This window comes from Mastomys coucha, unplaced genomic scaffold, assembly GCF_008632895.1.
Source record: "Mastomys coucha isolate ucsf_1 unplaced genomic scaffold, UCSF_Mcou_1 pScaffold7, whole genome shotgun sequence".
In the NCBI taxonomy this organism is placed as follows: domain Eukaryota; kingdom Metazoa; phylum Chordata; class Mammalia; order Rodentia; family Muridae; genus Mastomys; species Mastomys coucha.
In genome coordinates this window covers 8803124-8827608 of record NW_022196913.1, presented here as the reverse complement: position 1 = coordinate 8827608, position 24485 = coordinate 8803124, and the positions used below count along the sequence as shown (strand labels likewise).

Here is a 24485-nt window from a genome sequence, read left to right as displayed (position 1 = left end):
GCACACACACACACATGCACACACACACACATGCACACACACACACACACACACACATGAATCAAATAAATAAAAAAGTTAAGTAAGGGGCCGGGCAATGGTGGCACAGGCCTTTAATCCCAGCACTTGGGAGGCAGAGGCAGGCGGATTTCTGAGTTCAAGGCCAGCCTGGTCTACAGAGTGAGTGTCAGGACAGCCAGGGCTACACAGAGAAACCCTGTCTCGAAAACAAAACAAAACACCCCCCCCCAAAAAAAGAGAGGTAAAGCTGAAGGGAGGAATTATAACAGGAGACACACAACTTAGTAATAAAAAGTTAATTCAGTTCGAACCTGAGCAAAGGCTCCAAGCAGAACATACAAATGGGCAGTGAGCACATGAGAAGATGCTTAGCCTCACCCATCCTTACAGGAACACCAATGAAGCCCACATGAGATGTGGCTTCACATTCTCTAAGATGGCTAGACTCTCAAGTCAGATAAGGGTGGAGAGGCTGTAGAGAAACTAGAATCCTTGTCGGTGTTGGCAGAAGTGAAAAATAGTGTAATTGCTTTGGGAAACAGGCTGGCAGATACTCAAATGATTAAACAAGCACTGGAAGAATGTTTAACAATAGAAATGCAATAGACAAAAATAAGGCTGGAGTAGTGACGTGCACACAGAGTCCCAGCACTTAGGAGGCTAAGGCAGGAGGATTGGGAGTTTGACTTTGGGGGACATAGCAAGACCGAAGATGGCTCAGTGGTTTTAAGATCACGGGCCATTCTTCCAGAAGAACTGAGTTCAAGCCACAGCATGACAGTATGGCTTACAATGTTTTGTAACTCCAGTCCCAGGTGGACCAGATACCCTTTTCTGGCCTCTACAGGCATAGCACATACACAGGGCAAAGGCATACGTCTTAGTTAGGGTTTTCCTGCTATGAACAGACACCACAATCAAGGCAACTCTTATAAAGACAGCATTTAATTGGGGCTGGTTTAGAGGTTCAGAGGTGCAGTCTATTATCTTCAAGGCAGGAACATGGTTACATCTAGGCAGGCATGGTGCAGAAGGAGCTGAGAATTCTACATCTTCATCTGAAGGCTGCTAGCATTTGATTGGCTTCCAGGCAGCTAGAATGAGGGTCTTAAAGCCTGCACCCACATTGCCATGCCTACTCCAACAGGGCCACATCTCCTAATAGTGCCACTCCCTGGGCCAAGCATAAACAAACCATCACAACATATATGCCCTCTACGGGCACTGCATATACTTGGGGCCTAGACATGTAATGCAGGCAAAACACCTGCACATATAACATAAAGATAAAGATTAAAGTCTTAAATAATCTAACAACAGAAACAACCCACTGGAATCTCAGTGCCTGAGAAGCAGAGGCAGAGAAGTTACTGTTAACTTTCAGGCTAGTTTGGTCTACATAGTAACTTTAAGCCAGCCAGAACTACTTAGTAAGACCCCATCTCAAAACAAAACAAATGTATCCACATCCAGCCAGCTGACAGATAAGTAAAGAAGGCTCAATAACTCCACAGGATAGATTGTCATTTATCTGTAGATAAAAAAGGATGAAGCAAGGACGGACTGAAACACAGATCTCAAAAACTTGCTCAAATAAAACAGCCAGGCTCATAAGACTCTTAGCTAGGTAAAAAGGCAGGCCTAGAAGGGGCAGTAACTATAAGAACTGGAGGGGTCTTTGAGGCGGACAGAAATTCTAAAATTGATTTGATAAAGGTTGCATATATCTTTGAATACACTAAAAAAAATACTCCCTAACTTGTATCTTTACTGATCACCTTGTTTTGTCTCCTGAGACAAGGCCTCACTGGGTAGGCCATGCAGGCCTGGAGCTTTTGTGTAGCCTAGACTAGTGAGGACCCACTCTTCTGCCCCACCTCCCCTGTGCCAGAAATACAAGCACAAGCCGCCTCATCCAGTTCTACTCTTTAAACAGATGAACTATGTGACAGATGGATTACATCTCAATCAAGCTGTTATTAAACAGAAATTTGGGCTTGGCAAGACAGCTCAGCCAGTGAAGAGCTTGCTTCACAAGTCCAACAGGCCAAGTTCCACCCCCAGAACATGCATAAAGGTGGGTGGAGGCAACAACTCCTTCACAGAGTTGTCTTTGGCTCCACATGCACTCTGCGGCATGCATGTGTGTATCATGCATAGACACATACAGAAACCATAAGTAAAATGTTCGGGCTGGGGCTGGCGAGATGGCACAGCAGGTAAGAGCATTGACCGGTCTTCCAAAAGTCCTGAGTTCAGATCCCAGCAACCACATGGTGGCTCACAACCACCCATAATGAGATCTGACGCCCTCTTCTGGTGCGTCTGAAGACAGCTACAGTGAATAACGCCAGAGTGAGTGGGGCTGGAGCAAGCTGGGCAGACAGAGGTCCTGAGTTCAATTCCCAGCAGCCACACACATGATGGCTCATGGCCATCTGTACAGCTACAGTGTACTCACACACATAAAATAAATAAAATAAATAAAATAAATCTTTAAAAAAAATGTTCAGGCTGGCGAAATGGCTCGGTAGATAAAAAGTGCTTGCCATACAGCCTGATGATCTGAGCTCAATCCCTGGAACCCAGATGATGGAAGAGAACTGACTCCGGCAGGCTGTCCTCTGACCCCCACATGCATGCTATGAGACACTGTGTCCCCCAATAAAAATAAAATGCAATGAGAAGATGAAAGATTAAGATCCTAATCTTAAGTATGAAGATAGTAATAGGGCTGGGAGGATGGCTCAGTGGGTAGGAAGGTACCTGCTGCTAAGCCTGAGGACCTGAACTCCATTCCCAGAATGCAAATGGTGGAAGGAAAAAACCAGACTCTATACATACCCAGTCATACACATCATACACATACACATCATACACACACACATACTAAATAAATAAAAAATAAAAATAATAGTAAGAAATATCTTTAAAAGTTTCATCAATGCCCTGTACCCCTTGCTCTAATTCCTCTTCATTCATATTAAATTTAATTACTTGAATTTTAGCTGATATAAAATATTTTAATGCTTCATAAACATTTTAATAAATACTAAAATTATGTTTAATGTCTCTTGAGTTTTATGAGTATGGCTTACGCACCTTAAATAGAAACCATTTAATATAAACATAAGACACATTTTTTTCCTCTCATGAAAGAGTAAGATTCTAAACACTCACAAGGAATTAACACCTCATTCCCATAATAGCCCAGGGCTCTGCTTCTATTTCTGTCTTTACTGTCAAAGAGGAGGGATGTGCTTATAGCATCTATCCTTGCTGTCTCTCCAGGATAGAAATGGTCCCCAAACCATCTACCTCCTGCCTGGCTCAGAAGAAACTGAGCAACAGTGAGGAGGATGACCACTGAGACCAAAGCAGGAAAGCATTGGGAATGCTGAAAGGAGCCTAGGCATGAAGAATAGGACTAGGAATACCTCTCGGGTGCCAGCTGAGATAGAAGACATCAGCTTCCTCTGAGACCGATGGCATGACTACAGTCAAGAGCAGCCCAGTAAATGAGGAATGCAAAGACTTTAAAAAGGAGACAAGGGCTGGAGAGATGGCTCAGTGGTTAAAAGCACTGACTCTTCCAGAGGTCCTGAGTTCAAATCCCAGCAACCACATGGTGGCTCACAACCATCTGTAATGAGATCTGATGCCCTCTTCCGTTGTGTCTGAAGACAGCTACAATGGACTTGTATATAATAAATAAATAAACCTTTAAAAAAAAAAAAGGGAGACAAATTTCAAGCTCACAAGTGGATGATCTCCAGCTCCTTGTTACTCATTTTCAAGAGCTTGCCTTCCTACACCTGATTAAAAATCAGCCAGCACTGGCCTTCCAGTGAGTGGCAAAGATCCACCGGCTGTTCATTAACTAATTGCAAGGTTAAAGATGAAGCAGCGATACCAGCTTTAAGCTGATCACAAAGGGTGGGCTAAAGCCAGTCAATGTGTCGAGCTTTTCCTTCCTGGCTCCAGCTAGCTTATCTAGAAGGCAAACCAATGGCAAGAAATACTTAGGAGTTCTTCCTCTCTTAGGTACACCGTAAGTTCTGTGTCACTTTGTTCCCTGACCACAGGGCTAAAGCAAATGATAGGGAGACTAAGTCTTTGGGAGGTGTCTTAGTTAGGGTTTTTCTGCTGTGAACAGACACCATGACCAAGGCAAGTCTTATAAGGACAACATTTAATTGGGGCTGGCTTACAGGTTCAGAGGTTCAGTTCATTATCATCAAGGTGGGAGCATGGCAGCTTCTAGGCAGGCATGGTGCAGGAGCAGCTGAGAGTTCTATAGCTTCATCTGAAGGCTGCTTGTGGAAGACTGATTTCCAGGCAGCTAGGGTAAGGGTGGCCCATGCCCACAGTGACACACCTACTCCAACAAGGCCACACCTCCAAATAGTGCCAGTCCCTGGGCCAAGCATATACAAACCATCATAGGGGGTGGTGGTGGTGGTGGTGGTGGTGGTGGTGGTGGTGGTGTGTGTGTGTGTGTGTGTGTGTGTGTGTGTGCCAAAAATGATGGAGTCCTGCTTTCACGCTGAAGGTACACATCTTCTGAGAGAAGATAGGTTTGTACTACTTCAAGCAAAACTACAAGGAGAGATGCTCAGTGGTTAAGCACACCCTGCCTGCTCTTTCACAGAATCAGGGTTCAATTCACAGCACTCACGTGGCAGCTCAAAGCCATCTGTAACTCCATTTCCAGGAGATCTGACTCCCTCTTCTGGTCTCCTTAGGGACTAGGTACACAGATATACACACAAGCAAAATACATACACAAATAAACTTGACTGTTTTCAGCTACAGAAGGAACAATTGTCATCTATCAATCCAGCCTGGTCTACAGAGTGAGTTTCAGGACAGCCCAGGCTACACAGAAACACTCTGTCTTCTTGAATGTGGTAGTATGAAAGAAAAGTGACTTCAGAATAGAGAATGTAAGAATAAGTGCATGTGGCTTAGTTGCTCATCTTTGTTAAAAGCCACTACACATGGGACACCAAAATGGCTCAGTGGGTAAAGCACTTGCAAACCTGATGACCTTAGGTCAGCTTCCCAGAACCCATGGAAAACAGCCAGACATAGGAGCACACATCTGTAATCCCAGCACTCCTAGCCTGCAGGTCATAGCACAACAGTGGCAGGGACAGTAAGAGAAACCCTGCCTCCAACAAGATGAATAGTGGGAAATGCCTCCTGACGACTATTCCCAGACCTCTACAATCAGGTTGTAACAACAGGAGCGCACACACACACACACACACACACACACACACACACACACACAGAGTTACCTGTGAGGGTTTTTTGGTCTTTTTGTTTTTTTTAAGACAGGGTTTTTCTGTGCAGCCTGAGCTGAGCTGTCCTGGAACACACTCTGTAGACCAGGCTGGCCTCGAACTCAGAGATCCGCCTGCCTCTGCCTCTGAGTTCTGGGTGCTGGAGCGTGTACCACCACTGCCCTACTGAGAAATTCTTAAAGCATAAAAAATAGTTGAATGCAAAGATTTGATTTTGAAGCCTGGAAATTGACTAGGTGGATTCCCTTGATTTTCTCATCTAGGACATAGCTTAACTCAAGAGAAGCCATATCATAGAATATTTATTCTTTCTCTTTGGAGACAGAACAAAAAAAAAATGTAACCATGGCCTCTTTGTCTTGGAGAGAACATCCTTTCAAATATTAACTTTAAATGCAACTCTAACCAGATGTGTCTAACCTTCTGATATTGCAACAAAACTGCCAGCTACAAAGCTCATGCCTCAGAACCAAACTATTGAATACAAAAACAAACAACCTCATACTATTTTAAGTAAGCTTACATTTTTGTATTGTAGTATTCATAATGGATCTAACCCTACAGGCCATGCATGGATTGGACATGCTTGCTAAGAAACCATAAACCTCATCTTAATTTATTCAAAGATATATATATATCTGAGGCTTAGTATAAAACAAGGTCTTTCATTTTCAACATAGAAATAGTGAAAATATTTACTTGCCAATCTTCCCAGGAGTACAATCTGTACTATAACCCGACCCATGTAAATGCAGGAATTGTGGTGGTTAATCGTAATTGTCAATTCGATTTGGGATCACCTAGGAGACACCCTTCTGAGTGTGTCCTTGAGAGAGGCTTAACAGAGGGAGGAAGGCCCATCCTGAACATGGGTAGCAGCATCCCATGAGCTGCTGACTGGTTAACAATATAAAGGCAAGCCAACTGAACCCCAGCATTCATCTTCCTGTGTTTCCTGATTGGGGACACAAACTCAACCATATCTTCCTGCCATCAGGAATTGTGTCCTTCCTTAAACCCTAAGCTAAAAAATATCCTTCTTTCCTTCAGCTGCTTCCATCAAGTCTCTTGTCACAGTGAGAAGAAAGATAACCTGTGTAGAGAACTTGGGATTTGCCTATGGAAACAACTAGACTAGAGAATGGTTATTTTGGCTTGAGTTGGGATTAAACCTGGGGCCTTACCATGCTAGCAAGCACTCCACCACTGCCCCAAATCCTTAGCCCCAGCCCGGACTTTGTTGCTTGGTGAAAATATTTTGAGAAGGGCTAGGTGCAGATGTTTGTGATTAATCGTTTACAAGGAGATCTCTGCAAGGAGGCAAAGCTGTTTGCCGGTTAGGCCAAGTATCCCACAGCATCCTCGGGTTCAAAGGAAAACAGGAATTGCCATTTGTCTTCAAGATCTTGGATACATTTTTCCCTTAAATGTATCTGCTTGTTTGGATGCCAGCAGACAGGATGGGCCAACGGCTGTTACAATAGGTCAACCTAAGAAGGTCTGGTAAATTCCTGTTGAGGTCAGATGATTCTCTCTCCCTGACTGTACTTTTCCATTGAACTTGTGAAAATATGCAGGAATAAAAAGATGCAGGAAAGGTAAATCCATGCCAGCAATACAGATGCACAGCGATGGCGACATGATCAACTTCCTGAGGACATCCTCCTGAGGAAGGTCTGCTGGCACGGCAAAGTGAAACCAGGTTGAAAACCAAGCAACAAAGCAGGAAGACGTGGTTAAAGCTGTCTTGTCTGTTGCCATTAGCAACTTACAGTTGGCCCCGATCGACATCAGTATAGTAAAAAAGAGTTTAGTACCATAGCTGGTAAGTATCATGCCTGCTGTAAGACTCATCACAGGGAAATGCAGACCCACAAGCACACAGCTCAAACCAGTGAGAGAAAGTAGGAGGCTTGTCAAGTTTTCTCTTACTGGGTTGTGGCCAGACAGCTGGATGAAGGAACCAGAATTTATAGCCTGGGCCAAACTGTCATTTATACTAGAAGTAAAAAATTTCTTACGTGTTTGAAGAATGTAGCAAATACAGCTGTCTCTATTTATGTAGTGTGTCTGGGTGTGGACATTTGGCAAAAAATTACACTGTTTACTCTGAGGTCAGAGAGCCAGATGTATTTTGAGATCCTTAGCTATGTGATCTCATCCAAGCTGAGAAACTGAACTTGGCTGAACTTGGACTAGAATGGATGAAGAATATTGATATATATGTATATAATAGACACTTCCAGTCTGAGTTACTATTAGATAAACCATCACCGGGTAGTAAGTCACAGAAACACTTTTAATAGTGGCTGCACAGATGCTTCAGCAGCTATAAGGACTGGCTTCTCTTGTAGACAACCCAGAATTGGTTTCCAGCATCCAGGCGGTTCCAGGAGATCTGAACTTGGTCTCCATAGGCATCTCCCACACACATGCAGGTACCCAAACACATAATGCAACTAATTTTTTTTTCTTTTCTTTTTTTTTTTTTTTTTTTTTTTTTTTTTTTTTTTTGGCTTTTAGTTTTTCGAGACAGGGTTTCTCTGTGTAGCCCTGGCTGCCTGGAACTCACTCTGTAGACCAGGCTGGCCTCAAACTCAGAAATCCACCCACCTCTGCCTCCCAAGCGCTGGGATTAAAGGCGTGAGCCACCACCGTCTGGCTTAAATATTTTTTTAAATGCTTTTTAAAAGGCAGCCAATAAAATATACCCATCAGTTCATAAAATCCTTTCTGATATCAGCTGAGTTCTCACAACAATACTGTAGGGTGAGCATTGGGGTCTATGGGACAACTGTAGCTCCCAGAGGAAAGTGACTTTGTCTGGAATCTCATGGGAACGAAAGGCTAGGCTATGATGTCAATTTAGAACTCTGGTACCAGACCTGGGTCCTTTTACTAACCTGTCCTTAGCAGCAGAGGACTCTGGGGTTCACGGTGAGATGCCATTTCCAGATCCTTCTTGTATATAGGTGGAGACACACGTCTACCGTTGTTAATGGCATGTGGCTAGAGCGGACTTAGCCCCATCCAAGGCCCATGCGAACTCTCACACTGTCTCTTTTATATTGTAGGGGACAAGGATTCTGAGGCGGTGGCACCACGGGTGTCCTGCAGTTTACTGCTTCAGCAAACTGTTCAGGAGAGTCACCGAGTCAGCACCTGTCCTGGCTGGCTTTGTGTCACCTTGACACAGGCTGGAGTGATCACAGAGAAAGGAGCCTGCCTTGAGGAAGTGCCTCCATGAGATCCAGCTGTGGGGCATCTTCTCAATTAGTGATCAAGGGTGGGAGGGCCCCTTGTGGGTGGTGCCATACCTGGGCTGGTAGTGCTGGGTTCTATAAGAAAGCAAGCTGAGCAAGTCAGGGGAAGCAAGCCAGTAAGGAACATCCCTCCATGGCCTCTGCATCAGCCCCTGCTTCCTGACCTGCTTGAGTTCCAGTCCTGACTTCCTTTGGTGATGAACAGCAGTGTGGAACTGTAATCTGAATAAACCCTTTCCTCCCCAACTTGCTTCTTGGTCCTGATGTTTTTTACACAGGAATAGAAACTGTGACTAAGACAGCACCCTACCAGCTATTTCATCAATGGGAAAGAAGCAGATCTAAGTTCCTGAGACTTTGACTGGGAGGATTTCAGCAGCTACTGAGAGAAGGGACTCCAAACCCAATTAATTTTTTTCATACTTTGTTAAGAAACCAAGTTTATATCTGCTATTAAATTCAGTGAATAAAAATAAGAGATTACTACTTGAATTTGTTTAATAAACACATCACACATATTTTCTGCAAAATGTTTGAGACAGTCTTACACCAAAAATCATTATTGTAAGCCAGGTGGTGGTGATACACATCTTTAATCCCAGCACTCAGGAGGCAGAGGCAAATGGATATCTGTGTTCAATGCCAGCCTGGTCTACAGAGTGAGTGAGTTCTGGGACAGCCAGGGCTATACAGAGACACCCTGTCTTAAAAAATAAAACAAAAATCATTAATCATTTATTTCAAATTCTAATTAAATGACTCAAATACAAACTGGATGACCCGCTTCTATTTCTTTAAAACTGTTTTATTGGAGTATTGGATATACAGAAACTGCACATATTTAGTATACACAATTTGGTGAATTTGGGGCTAATTCACAAAACCATCTCTTTAATCTATATGGTAAACACGTCCAGCATTTTCTTTTCTTTTTTTTTTTAAAAAGGTTTATTTTATTTATTTTGTGTGTATGAGTACACTGTTGCTGTACAGATGGCTGTGAGCTATCATGTATGTGTCTGCTGGGAATTGAACTCAGGACCTCTGCCGGTCCTGCTTGCTCCAGTGTAATTCACTGTAGCTGTCATCAGACGCAGCAGAAGAGGGCGTCAGATCTCATTATGGGTGGTTGTGAGCCACCATATGGTTGCTGGGATCCAAAGTCAGGACCTTCGGAAGAGCAGTCAGTGCTCTTACCTGCTGAGCCATCTCACCAGCCCACCTTCAAACATTTCTATAGCCTTTTTATTATGTTTATAACTATGCTGCTCTGGTTTAAATGTATATATACTGTCCCTAAAGTGATGGCACTGAGAGTTGGGGCCCTTGAGAGCTGTCTAGGTCATGAGAGTGGAACCTTTGAGAGCTGGGATTAGTGTGTATGTAAAGCCTCTCATGAGATCCCCACTTGTGAGCCAGAAAGTGCCCCTCAGTGCAGGCTGGGCCAAGGCCAGGGCCTTGTTCTTGCATTTCTTAGCCTCCAATACTGGGAAAGATTTGTTGTTTAAAAGCCACTCTGTTTACTGTATTTCCTCAAAGCAACCCACGCAAACTAACACATAACACTTAACAGCAGATTCACCAAGTTTGAAGCCTATCTTCCTGGTGGTAACTGCAGGCACCAGGCTGTGCTGTACTTCTTGGCCAGAATCCTCTCTTTCTCCACAGTCCCCTTGGCCTCTCTAAATAAAGATTTACGGGAGAGTGCCTTGTTACGTCATGGAAGTTAAGTCCTATGTCATTGAGTGTCCTGTCTTTTTGTGCCTGGCTTATTTAAGTTAGTACATTGTTCTCTTGGCTTGCCCATGTTGTTATGAATGACAGAATTTAAGGAAGGGCTTTTAGAGAGATTAAGGACAATGGCTCTTGAGGAGTGACATTTATAGGCTAGTAACAGAAGGCTACAGAAAGCACGTGGCATGTCAAGAGAAGAAATTTCCAGGAAGATACCGAGGGGGAAGAACATCTGTGTGTTCCGTTTGAGGAAGTGAAAAACCTGTGCTGTGTGAATGAGGGTTGAGGCGGGGGATTTTCTTTTTCTCTTTTCTTTTCTTCTCCTTTTTCTTTTCTTTCCCTTTCCTTTCTTCCCCCCCCCCTTTTGTTTTTTTGAGACAGGGTTTCTCTGTTTAGCCCTGGCTGTCCTGGAACTTGCTCTGTAGACCAGGCTGGCCTCAAACTCAGAGATGCACCTGCCTCTGCCTACAGAATGCTGGGATTAAAGGCGTGTGCCACTGCCACCACCCTGTCAGAGGAGGGGGATTTTCTGCACAGAGCACAGGGGCACTTCTTCCCAAGTGAGGGAAGGACATTCAGGACCTGTTGCTAGAAGCTTCCCTAGGGCCAAGGAGATGGCTGAGTGGGCAAAAAATGCTTGCCACACAAAGGTGAGATCTGAATTTGGACCCCAAGAACCCATGTCAAACTGGTAGAGTGCATGCATCTGTAATCCCAAAGGGGAAACAGCACCTCTCCAGGCTCAAAACCAGCATGACTCAAGTGCTCAGAGTTGAACAAGAGGCCTTGTCTCAAACAAAGTGGAAGGCAAGGATCAACACCCAAGGCTGTCCTCTCATCTCCATATACCCAGCATTCACAGACGAAAACGTATATGATTATGCATGCACGAACATCACACACACACACACACACACACACACAGAGAACTTAAAAACAAGTGAAATAAAATTTCCCAGGCTGTCTGAAGGGAAGCACAGAAGCAGAAGTAGTGAGACCAGTTTGGAAGCCGCTTGGGCCAGAACAACACCTCTTCTCATCAAGAGGCGGAATCTGTCCCACCCCTTGAACTTGGGTGAAGTTCTCAATAGCTTTTATAATTGAGATTTGAGGAAGCGGCCTTGCATTACTGTCAAAGCTAAGTTATGAAAGACAATGTGGCTTTTGCCTGGCTTCTTCTGCACCTTGCACTGTGGAGAGGCCCTGGGAAGCCACTCACTTGAAAAGGAACTGAGGTTGCCAAACAACTCCCGGTGTCACTTGTGGAGATGTCTGGGCGAAGTGAGTTTTCAGATCCAGCTAAGGCTCCAGTCACTGGGAAGCAGAAGCAAGCTATCCCTGTTGTCTGAATTCCCTATCCAGAGCATCTCCAAGATGATGACAAGCAGCTGTTCCGAGCTGTCAGTCTGAGGGGTTGATTTTCTATGAAGCCACTGTGACTGGAACAAGGAACTTGCGTGGTGGACGTGCACTTGGACCTATCAGAGATGTTGCTGGTGTGGACAAGATGTAATCATGGGAGGGACAGAGAGATAGCTCGGTGGCGACAAGTTCTGTTGCTCTTCCAGAGGACTGGGGTTTGATTCCCAGCATCCACATGGCAGCTCATAAATGTCTATAACTCTGGTTCCAAGAGATCTGATGCCCTCTCACAGACAGACAGGCAAAACACCAATACACATGACATAAAAAATAAACACATGTAAATAAAGTACAAGTTCCTGTGTTTTCATCCCTGCCCCAAAAGACAAAAGGAAAGAAGGAAGCTAATGATGTATCCTCCAAAAGAGAAATTTAAAAAGGCAAATTAGGGGCTGGCGAGATGGCTCAGCGGGTAAGAGCACTGACTGCTCTTCCGAAGGTCCTGAGTTCGAATCCCAGCAACCACATGGTGGCTCACAACCATCTGTAATGAGATCTGATGCCCTCTTCTAGTGCGTCTGAAGATAGCTACAGTGAATTACGCAGGGGGCCAGCAGAGGTCCTGAGTTCAATTCCCAGCAGCCACACACATGATGGTTCACTGTCATCTGTACAGCTACAGATGCTGGCTCTTTTTTTTAAAAAGGCAAATTAGGACACTAAGTACAAACGGTGTCTTCCTAGCCACTTCCTGTAGTTGAACCTGTGCTCTTGATTGGAGGCTGCTGTTAACCACAATGGTTTTGTCTTTGAAAACCTAACTTATCCATGGAGCTTCTACTGTTGCTGCTGGGATCCATTGTGGGCAACAGGCATGCATACTGGGCACTCGCTACATGCTAACAGCACACATGTGAGCTCAGCTGATCTTTATAATGACCCGAGGAAGGAAGCCCCATTGTTATTCTGTTATGAAGCAGGAAACAGAGCAGGAAGTGTAACTTGCATAAGGTCCCCAGCTGGATGGCAGTAGTGTGGGGATCAACACCATCTTTTTGGGTTCATGACATCTTTCTCAGTCCCTGACACTGTCTTCAGAGAATGATTCTGATATTCCTTATACACGTGTGTATAAACAAATGGATTGCTTTCTGCTCTCCTAGACGTTAAAAGTGCTATGAGGAAAGAGAGGACAGGGAGGCAAAGATAATCTCCTCCAAATTACCCTAATTAAGGCAGCTTTGATAAAGGCTTGTTCTCAGAGACTCCTATTATGGCCCAAATTCTAGTTCTCTTCTGGTGATCACCCAACATGGCTACAGCCAGTAGGAAGTGTTGTTTGGACATTTCAGATGTGCACAGGTGCTTGGATAGTATGTGGGTGCTGGAGATTTGAACCCAGGTCCTCTTGCTTTCAGATCGAGTACTCTTCCTGAACTTCCCCATCCTGCACAGCTCCAAGGACTTGGAGCAGACTGGGCAGAGAGGGAATGAAGATGCAGAGATGGAAAGACTGGAGTCTGGTGGCCTGGGGTCTCAGCGCTTGGGAAAGGCAGCCTGTTTCTTACACAGACCTGAACAGCGAGGCGGGTTATTTATTGCATACGGCTGAACAAGGAGGAAGGCTTGGCTTATCGTGCAGAGCTGCATCAAGGGGACAGGTTCAACTAATCCCAGTAGAAGACTCTCTGTGGGGAAGCAGTCTTCAGACTGAAAATGTCTTGGCAGAGAGAGCTACGGTGGACATAATATTTGCACACTCTGTCAATATCCACACTCACCCCTCCGCCCCAGGAAGGCCTTGCCATTCCCGAGACTCACCTGCTGGACACGTGTGTGTGTCTTGCCGTTTTCCCGAGGGTCTGAGGCTATGGAATCCTGGACATGGCTGGGTCCACATCAACACTAAACATTTCACTTAGGACCAACTCAGGCCTTTCTCAGATACCCATCCTGGAGCATCTTCCCAGCCCCTTCCATTCTTTCCTGAAGCTCTTCCAATCACAATTTTTGGTCATCATTTCACTAAAACTACACTGTGGGGCTCCCCCTTCACTGGGCCTCAGCCTACCACTGATCTGTGCAGCATCAGTCTCACTGAAGACTCCTTTAGGAGCAGGCCCAGTTTCAGCTTCTCCTGGCTGCCTGCTGGCTCCCTGCTGCCTCCTAGGTCTCTGCTGGTTTTCTCACCTTCCAGCCTGTGTTCTCTGATGACACAGGGCTCAGTTCTGGGGCTGCTTCTCTTTATGTGGCCTCAGGTAACCTCATCATTCCATGGGACCTGTGTGCTGCACCTCCTCTCAGGTCATCCTGGGCTCTCCTTCTCCCTAGCAGCATGCTCCATTCCTCTACTTGGGCAGTGCACATCGGATATCCAACCCCCTCCCTGTAATCCATTCTTCCCTGTGCAGAGAGTGGCAATTGTGCCCTGTCATCTGTTCAGTCCAAAATCTTAACCCTTCTATTTTTCCTTCCCACATCCCACTGTCAGTTGAACCAGCTGCTTCTGCTTTTAAGACATGGCATAGAACTTCTGATCCTTCGCCCATCACCATGGCCTACATTACTACCCTGTCTCTCAAGGGTTACTGCATGGCCTTCCGCCCGATGTTCAGAACCACCCTGCTAAAAATCAGCTCAGATTTCATCAGTCTTCTGTTAAGGACCCCACGGCTTCCCCCACCTCACCAGAGACGGTCCACTGGGACCTCTGTGACTAGCTCTGCCCTCATCTTCTTCTCTCTTTGCCTTCTTACTCATTTCTGTCACCCTGGTTTCCTAGTCTGTCCTCTGACATAGAAACCCACAGCTTCCTCAGGACCTAGGCAGGCACAGCCAGCTCTGTCTAGAATGCTGTCATGGATTTGACAGACAAACCTATCCCTTCACACTTCCTGTCCCCTTCAGTATTTTATTTTCTTTGGAGAACATTGACCCACCTGATAGATTCCGGATTTCATGTGCTTTTGGTTAACACACTGTCTCCCCCAACCACAATGCATCTAAAATGTTCATCCAGGAACTGGGCCTAGTGCATAGGCCTGTATTCCTAGCTGTTGGGATAGCCAAGAAAGCAGGGTAACCAAGTTTAAGGCCCATCTGGGCAACTCTGAGAGAGTCTATGTTAAAAAGAAAAAGGTGTTCACAGGTGTAGGGGGATGGCAAGCACACACACACACACACACACACACACACACATACACACACCACCAACGCCATTGCCGCAGCCACACACACTCAGGGAGGGAGGCATAACCACTGGTAGAATATCTGCAATGTTTGAGACCCTGGTTTTATCCCCAGCAGTACAAGAAAAACAAACAAACAAACAAACAAACCAACCAACCAACCATCGAACCAACCACCAACCAGAAATGTTCATCTAAGCCAGGCAGTGGTGGTGCACGCCTTTACTCCCAGCACTTGGGAAGCAGAGGCAGGAGGATTTCTGAGTTGGAGGCCAATCTGGTCTACAGAGTGAGTTCCAGCACAGCCAGGGCTACACAGAGAACCCCTGTCTTGTACCCCCCCCCCAAAATAAAAGAGAGAGAGAAATGTTCATCTAGGTTGTGTGGTGCTGAACATGTCTGGCACACACTAAACTGTTCACAGCAGCTAGGAGTGGCAGTCCACATCTTTAATCTAGTACTTGGGAAGTAGAGGCAGGAGATTACCCCCAATAAGTAAGTAAAGTGCCCAGTATGCTTGCTGACTAACTGAACTCGAATGATCCCTTTCAGTCCTTAGGTCAGGCAGTGCTATTTCTAAGCATGTAGCTTGCAGCTTTCGTTACGTAGTCCAGGCTGGCTTAGGAGTGGAACCCATCCTGAGCGCTGACATCATGTGTGTGCCAAGGAGACCTCTTACTGCATTTTTATTCCTTTTGTTTGTTTGTTTTTTCGAGACAGGGTTTCTCTGTGTAGCCCTGGCTTGTCCTGGAACTCACTCTGTAGACCAGGCTGGCCTTGAACTCATAAATCCTCCAGCCTCTGCCTCCCAAGTGCTGGGATTAAAGGCGTGTGCCACCACTGCCTGGAGGCGTTTACTCTTGAGATAAGGAAGCAGAGGTTTAGGAATCTGCAGTACATTTTTCAACGCCACAACAAGTGAAAAAGCTGGGGTTTAAATCCAGTAACTTGGTTAAATCTGGGAACCAGTTAAATCTGGTAACTAAGCTGTGAAACTCTTAAAAATCCCCCAAACTGTAAAAAACGGTATTTAAGCTGAATTATCACTGCTATTTTTTTTTTTAAACATTGTTTCAAATACCTCAAGGATGTTCTGGGCCTTTAATGCGGCAGAGGGAAGGTGAGCTCCCAGCATGCAATGCTACTGTCTGTAGGCTGGTGTGTTCAGGGGAGAAAGCCCTGATAGTGAGGAACTGGAAGTGTAATTACTCCCCACTGCTTTCTCAGGGATGCCTAAGGGGCAGCCAATTACCTTTCCCAGGACTGGAGTATGGAGTTAGGAGTCTGGAATTGCCCAGTGGCTACTGCCCCACTGCTATGCCACCTAAGGTCAAAGGCCTTGTTTTCTTTTACAACTGGATTTTGATCTCTGACACGGTTCTGGGTTAAGAAAGCCTGAGTGAAAGTAACTTCTAAAAGTATAAAGAGTATCATATGTGAATTCATATTAGTTGGTATTGTATATAAACATCTCGAGTCCCCTACACACCTCCCCATCTCCCAAGACACTGACCTATCAATAAGCTGTGGCTACACGTTCTGCTAAACGTTCTCCTCTTCCCCAGGCCTTCCTTTTGTTTTCAATGACTCTAAGCAGAAAACACTTCCACTATGCTTGGGGCTGAGCCTCCCCATGGCCGGCTAACTCTGAGGTTCTTGCTCCCATCAGTGTGCCTAATTCTCTCTGTTTTGTGTCTTCCTTTGTTTACAGACTTGCTGTGCTTATCTCTGAAATATTTTGTCTTGTGTCTAATTCAACCATTTCACTATTTATTTCTTTGCAGTGTGCTGAAGTTCAAACCCCAAGATATTGCATGTGATAGGTAAATACTCTTAATAACCTACATCCCTATCCCAGCTTTAAAAAAAAAATTTACATTTTATTTTTATTTTATATTATGAATGCTTTGCCTGCACATATGTCTGTGCACCACATGTGTGCCTGGTGCCAGGAGAGGCCAGAAGAGGAAATCAGATTTATTGGAACTATAGTCACTGATGGTCGCGAACCAGCCTTGGATGCTTGGGATTGGATCCTCTAGAAGAGCATCCACTGCGTCATCTCTCCGGCCCAGTTTTTGTTTCTTTTCCTTATCACTCACCATGTCCAAAGAAGTACAGGCTTGCTCAAGAAACCCTCTGTGGGTTCTCAGCCTCTACCCTGTGAAAGGCTGGAGAATCTTAGAATTTAAAATGAGGGCATTTAATAGAAATGTATGTATAATGTGTAGCTTTTACCTAAAAGGGGGCATGGAAAACCTCTGTATCAAGCCAAAAATATAAAATAGCCAGTTCCAGGAACTCAGAGCCTCAGGGCTCTGGTTCTCGATACCTGCCCCTCCTGAATGGTCTACAATGAGGGCGGAATTAAGAATGAAGGTCTAGTGGTTTATGATACTCTCCACCCCGTCGACCAGTAGATGAAGATTACATTCCTAGAATGAATGTGTTCCCCTCCCTAACTGAATACCTTGGGTCGGGTCCCTCTGAAAGTTTCCACTGTTTATGTTCTGTTTCCTTGGTAACCCTCTCTCCGCCCCCAGCTTCTGGATTTTCTCTTAAATACCCCACACTTCTTGTGTTTGGCGTCAAACTCCGGCTAGCATGGTCATGAGATCGACCCCGGTACGGGCCTATCCCCAATAAACCTCATGTGATTGCAGCAAGTTTGGTCTCTCGTGAGTCATTGGGTGGTCCCGTCGTCCCAAGACTTGAGTAAGGATCTCCCCAGTTCTGGGGGTCTTTCAGTACAGGCTTGCTCAAGAAACCCTCTGTGGGTTCTCAGCCTCTACCCTGCAAGTGATCAAATCTTACAGGTTTGTCTTTTTTTCCCCCAGTCTCTACCTCTTTCCTTTGGTGGAATTGGACAAAGTTTACAGATTATCAAAGTTTACAGATTATCAAGTCTTTACCAATATTTGGGATATATCTCAGTGATAGAATGGTTGTCTAATATGTGTAAGGCCTTGAGTTTGATCCTTAATACAGCAAACAGACAAACCAACCTTTCTATAAAATATAATTAATGCAGATAGTACCGTGATAAATGAAGTACTTGACTGAAACTGTCCCACAGTTTCATGAACCGGGTTCTGCCTCGACCGAAGGAAGAAAAGAAGAACCTGAAACACAGAGTTCGAGAACAAAAGGACACAAGCCAAGTTGAGGGTTTCCAATCAAGGCTCGCCATTTTACTTTTCTGTGTCAGCATTTATATGCAAAAGTCAAACAGGATCTCTAGGTTACAATGACATTTGCATAATATAAACATTGAGAAGTTAGGGAAGAGTCAGGAGGGTGTCACAAGGGAAGATCACTGAAAGCTCTGACTACTTCTTTCAGAGATAAGCTTCTTCTTACAGAGATAGTCTGTAGAAGGTCTTTCTGGCTTAATTCCCTAGGTGACTGCCTTGGGCCGAGGCTGAGGCCTGAGGCTGAACTGGGCGTGGGAGGCAATACTTGCCAGATTTAACGCAGAGTGCACCAAATTCTCAGTATAAAGGTAGGGCAAACTGCGAATACTGCACTGTCTTACCCACACTTATTCTGATAGGCTGGGAGGAATAAGAGTGGAATTCTGTGCCCAAGAAAGAGATAGTTCAATGGGTATAAGCACTTGGCATGTCGTAGTTAGCTGTAGTTGTCAACTTGAGACAAACCTACAGTCATCCAGGAAAGGGGAACCGCAAATGAACATCTGCCTAGGTCAGATGGACCAGTGACCACATCTGTAGGAGCATTTTACTGACTGTTAATTGATACAGGGGCCCAGCCCACTGTGGGTGATGCCATCCTGAGGCAGGTGGGCCTGGGCTGTAGCTGAACACGAACCTGGGAGTAAGGGGTGAACCTCCGTGATTTCTGCATCAAGCTTCTGCCCTCAGCTCTCTCTGTCTTTGGTTTCCCTCAAGGATGGGAAGATGTGCAGCATAAGACGAACTTTCCTCTTCAAGTCGCTTTGGTCATGGTGTTTCTCACAGCAACAGGATAGCCAACTACACACCATGCACGCCTGAGGATCTGAGCCAGATACCCTGCATCCCACCACTGAAGGGGAAAATGTGGTTCCTAAAAGTTCTTTATGACCTCCAGTCACAAGTGCCTGTATGCACACACTTCATACACACAAAAACAATAATAAAATATTTATTTTAAGAAAAGACTAGCCATTACTGAGTGATTTTGCTTTCCTCCTTTCCCTTCACATTTGTGAGAATAAAAGGACATTTTCCCCTAGTCTGCCACCTGCTGGTGAACTGCAGCAACATCCCAGGGTAAATTTTGTCCAGTGGTGGCCTTCCCAGGCCGCCTCTCTCTTTGCAAGATTCTTTCATTTCTTAAGCCAGAGTTCTATTCCTTCCTCGTCGCTGATTTTCCTTTTGCTTTGTAGATATTGGCTCATAGATTTCCTCTTGCATGGGAAGCCATGTATTAGATCTGTTTTCAAGTGATTGCAGTTTTTATCCATTTCTATCCCTGGCAATTTCTGTCCTGACTGAGCTGAAGTTGTGCCTAACACGGAGAGGGTATGCTTTCCAGATGAACAGATGGCCCACGTGGAAGCAGGTCTTAGGGGAAGGGTCAGAAACCCCAGTTAGCCCCAGTTAGGCAAAGTGGCAATCCCGCACTCAAGAGGGTGAGGCAGGAAGATCACAAATTTGAGGCCAGCCTGGGCTATAGAGCAAGTGAGGATAGCCTCAGATCTATAGTAGGGGCTTGTGTCATCAGCGTTATTAGCTACTTTTCTTGTTGCTATAATGACATATCCGAGGGTACAGACCACCATGGCAGGAAAAGCAAGGCAGCTGGAACTGGAGGCAATCTGTCACCCACATCCTTAGTCAGGACACAGAGCATGAATGCTGTCCCTCACTCCATCTCTTGCTTTCTCCTTTTAATTCAGTCCAGGACTTCAACCTAAGGAATGCTGCTGCCCAGGTCGATTGAAGACAGATGCAGACACTGCAGGGTGAACTGAGGCTTCCTAGCGGCAGGTGGAACAGATCTGATGAACTGACCACCTAGTGGCTTCGCAGAAGTGCTTCTTATTGATTGTTACGAAAAAGGCGCTTTCTAAGTCAGTTCCTGAATACCAAAATCTCTTATTAGACAGAGAAGTTGTCTTAAGGAGTCATTACCTAAGCAAACACAGTCATTATAAGAATTCCAGGTTTGCCAGGAATGTCTTATGACGGAGGTTATGCTAAGGTTCTGAAATTCCCAAGAAAGAACAAGCCCACAGATTTCGGATAACAACCAATTCTTCTTAAGAGAGTACCACAAGGCCAAAGTAGCTATCACTCCAGAGTAAATGCCAGGTACAATGGTTCTTCTAAAACTCAACTACAGTTGTGGGTCTTCCACCTCAATTAACTGAATCTAAAAATTCCCTCACACATGTGCCCAGAGGTGTTTCTCAGGTGATTCTAGGAGTGAGCTGGGCATGAAACTGAGGGTACCAGTATGCAAGGGGCAGACCCTAACACAGAAGTGCACAAGGGACACAGAGAATAAGGAAAGACCGTACATGCCTTTGATCCCAGCACTCAGAGGCCAAGGCAGGAGGACCACACACTAAAGGCCAGCTCAGGATACACGCTGAGATCCTATCTTTGAAAAAAAAGAAGGGGGGAGGGGAATGGGGGAGAGCAAAGAGAAGCAAAAGAACAAACCTGGAGTGAGTTATCTCAGGTACAGAGTCCAGAAAGCAGAAGGGATTGAGGACATTAGTAAGCCCAGAGTTAAGAATGCATTTCTTAACCTGTCATGCCGGCATATGCCTTTAGGCGGATTACTGAGTTTGAGGCCAGCCTGGTCTACAGGGTGAGTTCCAGAATAGCTAGAGGGCTTTACAGAGAAACCCTGTCTGGACCTCCTCTGCCCCCACCCCCCCCAAAGAAAATCCCTGGGGTCTTCACAGAGAGTAGTCTGCACAGGGGACCAGCAGTAAAGCCAGACTGCAGGGTGGCAAGATGCCTGTGAGCTGAGGTTCAAAATATAGACTTTTCTCAAGGGAGTGTGTGTGAAAAAGGATGCTTGAGATGCAATAACTATCTACACATTGTAAAAGCCAGGGAACAAAATGAGACAATGTGGGTAAGGTGTTCAGCATAGCAGTTACCATACATTAAATACTCAATAAATATAAATCTCTACTTTAATATATTCACTAACCACACTACAATATACTTAATCTGTACCAAGACTGTTCTAGGCCTCACTCCTGACCCAAGCAGGTTAAATATCAATGGAAGACAGAGATAATAAAAGAGTTACTTGCAGTTTATATGGTATATTTGCTAGTGGTAAATACCAAGGGGAAGGGGGGAGTCTAGTTCTATTTTTGTTGCTCTAATAAAATACTCTGAAAAAAAAGCAACTCTGGGGAGAAAGACTTATTTCACTTGCAAGTTCCAAGTCATACATAGTCCCTATAACTGTGCAGCAGTCTAGGCAGGGATTTCAAACAGCTATCCCAACATATCCAGAGTTAAAAGTAGAGAGAAATGAATGTATCGTGCCCACTTGTCTGCTTGCCGATGCCCAGCTCAATCTCTTCCCTCTCATACAGTTCAGGACACACCTTGCAGGGAATGGTGCTGCCCATGGTGGGCTGGGGCTTCCCACATCAATCCACTTAATTTTAAGTCAATCCCTCACAGACACATGTACTGCCAACACAATGGCAACAGCGAATCATTAAGACTCCCTTTCCAGGTGACTCTAGGTTCTGTGAACACTGAAGATGAAGTAAAGCTAAGCATCATAGAGAAAGAAGGCGGAAGCGGATGCTGCACAAAGGGCTTGTATTTCAGGCAGGTGTCCTGGGAAAGTAACCCATTTAGAGACCCAAAGGAAATGAAGAAAGTAACTATAATTAGAGGGGATAATTACTACCATCTGCATTGCTATTAGTGTTTCTGATATAGTATTACACCCAAAGTGTGTTGTTATCACAGATCATTGTTGCTTTCCGTGCTACAATTAATGTTGTGATAATCGAGAATCATCTCTGGCTGCTGAGTAGTTTAAGCAGTGGCCTGTGGTAGTCAATGTTTACAGAGTCTAGCACTGGGAAGGGCAGAAGCAAAGAACACGTGAGAATTAGTTATGAGTGGTAATCCCATCTGAGATGAGCACAGGTATACAGTGTTGAGAAAGAGATTACCAAATAGGATTGGGTTTCTACAGTAACATTTATCTGGTGGTTAGAGACAGGGGTTTATAAACTCCATAGGAGACTAATTAAGAGAAGCTGGAGGTCTTTGCTGTTTGACAAGGGAAGCACAATACAGAGTGAGGGAGGTGTGTAATAGTATTAAACTTAGTGAGGGTCAAATCCTGCTCATGACTGAACTTGTCTACTGAAACAGACAAGAACTCCTTCACGTTTAAAATCTTCTAGCTGGGGCTGGAGAGATGGCTCAGCTCCCTGGTTAAGTGCACTGATTGCTCCCTCAGAGGACCTGGGGTTTGATTTTTAGCATCCACATGGAGGCTCACACAACTGTAACTACAGGCCCAGGGAATCTGATGCCTCCAAAGGCACTAGGCGTGCATGTGACACACAAACATACATGCAGGTAAACTATCCATTTATATATATAAAAACGTATCTGTCCATCAAGTGTCTTTATAATGTTGATATAAATGGCAAAAACATGCCCTTCCTGGCAATGAAACCAAAGGGCCACGAGAAAGCTACAAAGGAAAAAACTGAATGTTACTTCCCCCCTGCAGCTCAGCCTTCACTTGAGGCTGTTACCTGCGGAGCCAAGACAAAGCCCTCTGCAGACTGTCAGATTGTCTCTGTAGAAAGCTGCCTGGGAAGTTCTCCTGAGATACCACAAAGCCCACTGCCTGAAGACATCCATAGAAGTCGGAGCCACTGGTGACCTTAGCTCCTTACTCCTCTGGCTGCAGGGTTTATGCTATGCAAATATCATCGTAACCTAGAGATTCAGTTTCAGTTTCTTGAGTACAGATAAAAATGCTGGCCAGGCGGTGGTGGCACACGCCTTTAGTCCCAGCACTTGGGAGGCAGAGGCAGGCGGATTTGTGAGTATGAAGCCAGCCTGGTCTACAGAGTGAGTTCCAGGGCAGCCAGGGCTACACAGAGAAACCCTGTCTCGAAAAACCTACAAAAAAAAAAAAATGCTGAACCCCCAAAGTAAAGTACGAAGCCTTGATTGGGGGTGCAACTTGGCTTTGTGTTTTTCTCTTGTCTCTCGAACCCTATATTTCAGGTCCTTTACTCCTTCGCCCGAGGGAACCCAAGTTCATGAAACTGCGGGACAGTTTCATAATGGCGCTTGAACACGTGGACTCGGACACAGGATTTATAAAGGACACACTGTCAAGCAGAGCTCTGCCTAAAGAATTCAGAAGAAAAGGATAAAGGTCGTACACCATTCTACACGGGAGGTAATTTTGATGCTAGCGCTGGCCTTATTTTTATATTGTAGAAGTATTTCCATGTGAAAAGGGTACGGGGCCAGGTTGAATTGGCATGGGTCAGTGCCAATTCAACCTGGACTGATAGTGAGGGTGGGTTCGAATGAATTGAAGGCAGGGATAAAGAATGCAGATAAGTTGCTCCAGGCAAGAGAAATCAGGGTAGACAAAGATGCATTAAAAAAACTCTCAGATGAGATAGAATACTGTCAGCAGCTTCAGGACGTAAGAGTTTTGAATAAAAAGACTTGGGAAAAGACTGGAAGAGCCCTGAGAAATAATGAGGCGGATGGATTTACTCTCCGCCTTTGGGCTCTTGAACAGGAGATCATAGAGGAGAGAGAGAAAGCGTCAGAAAGTGAATCTAGCTCTCGGGACTTGGAGAGTACAGATACGGAAAGCAAAAAGAGTAAAAATTCTTCCTCAGAAAGCAGATCTACTAGGTCTTGTAGAGAGAAGCGGCATTCATATGCAACATCTGCTCCCTCTAGGTCCACTTTGATAGGAGAGAAGGCTCAGAGAAATTTACAATTAAGAAAATTGGAGTTTGAAATCAAGTTACAGAAATTGAATAATGAGTTGAATGAGCTAAAGGTGGTATCAGGCAAAAGAAAGGACAGCAATCTAGAGATAGGCCGTTCACCTTTAGGGAGAGCAATTAATCAGGCTCTCGAAAATGGGCAGGACACTTCCGGAGTGCTAGTGTTTCCTGTAGTGGAACAGCTTGATCAGCAGAAGGAGAGATATGGACAACATCAGATCATAGAATTCAAGGTGATAAAAGATCTAAAAGAAGCAGTAGCTCAATATGGTCCAAACGCCCCGTTTACACGGGCACTTTTGGACAATGTAATAGAGTCAAATTTAACACCTCAAGATTGGAGAACTTTGTGTAAGGCTACTTTGCAAGCAGGTGATTTTTTACTTTGGGGTTCAAAATGGCAGGAAATTAGCAAAAGGACAGTCACGCAGAATGCTGAGTCAGGTAATCCAGAATGGAATCTAGACATGCTCCTGGGGGAAGGACAATATGAAGGAAATGCTAGACAGATTGAGTATCCTTCTGGGGCATATGCACAAATTGTGATGGCAGTGAGAAGGGCTTGGATTCAATTGCCTACGAAAGGTGAGGTTGGTGGAAGTCTAACTGGCAT

At 45.0% G+C, this 24485-nt stretch overlaps 1 protein-coding gene across 1 annotated transcript in view; it reads right to left on the bottom strand.

Annotated features, from left to right (window-relative positions):
• Ankrd16 (ankyrin repeat domain 16) overlaps window positions 1-24485 on the bottom strand; it is a 63066-nt gene that overhangs the window by 26703 nt on the left and 11878 nt on the right. The window lies entirely within an intron of this gene.